Source organism: Tupaia chinensis, unplaced genomic scaffold, assembly GCF_000334495.1.
Source record: "Tupaia chinensis unplaced genomic scaffold, TupChi_1.0 Scaffold000089_1, whole genome shotgun sequence".
NCBI lineage: Eukaryota > Metazoa > Chordata > Mammalia > Scandentia > Tupaiidae > Tupaia > Tupaia belangeri.
Window position 1 is genome coordinate 1,900,064 of NW_006159551.1, and position 1,148 is coordinate 1,901,211.

The following is a 1,148-nucleotide window of genomic DNA, read 5'->3' on the forward strand; positions in this document are numbered from 1 at the left end:
AGGGAGAATGGCTATGCCACAATCCCGTCTCCTCCATTTTCCTCTGGGGCTTTTGAGCACACATGCACACACACTCAGCATGAGTTTAAACTGCTAGGTCTGGGACTTGAACAGTGGTTGACTATGTGGGAGTCCAGCAATATAACCATTATGTCATCTACTGGTCCCAATAAATGTTTGTCTTTAAGCTACCGGGTCTATGTTATTTTTGTTTATAGTATCCCAGAGTAATTGAGACAGATTAGCATGTGCAACAGTATAAAATAGCAAAGGCTTTAACAAATTTACTTCATAGAAGAGTCGTCTGGACAAATTGTTAAAAATATAAAATTTCAGGCCAGCTCCATGGCCTAGCGGTTAAAGAGCTGGAAACTTCATGACTGACTGTGTGGTTCACATCACAGCCGTGGATGTGAAAAACATGTCAGGCATGTGTGTGCATGCCCCAAATTCTGACAGAACAGAAACATGAAGGAAAAGGGATTGTGGCCTGACTACACCCCATTGAGAGGTTTTTCTCTCTCTCTTTTTTCTTGAGTGCATGTGACTTCCTGCAAAAACAAAACACACACACAAAAAAAAAACATAAAATTCTAGGTCCTAAAGCACTGTAAATTTTATTTTGTTAACGTTTGAGTTGGGTCCTAAGGTTTTAATAAGCAGGCGAGATTGGTGAAGGTGATTTCAGAGGCTCTACATTGAGGAATGCTGTTTAGAATCCAGTTCAAACTTAGGGGCTCACATAAAAACTCATACAAACCTAGGAAAAGAGTTAAGACAGAGAATGCCAAGTCTGAGTCCCTTCTCACTTATCTGCTGGGAGACAGTAGGCGACAAATGGACTCTTCTGAGCCTCGGCTCCCATACCTGAATCGGAGCAATAACGCTCATGCATGCCTCACGGTACTTCCAAGACGATGGAATGGCATTAAATATGTGACATTAAACACAACCCCAGTAAACTTGTACTATTATTTTTGTACTATTATTAGATTTATTTAATTCAGAAAGATGCATTTTTCATTTATAAAGATCAATTCTTTTTTTATTTTGGAGAGGTTTTTGCTATAAGGTGTGTGTGCTTGCCAGAAAGACAGAGGGAGACAGAGAGACAGAAAGCGAGAAATCACCCCCCCCAGGGGAGATGT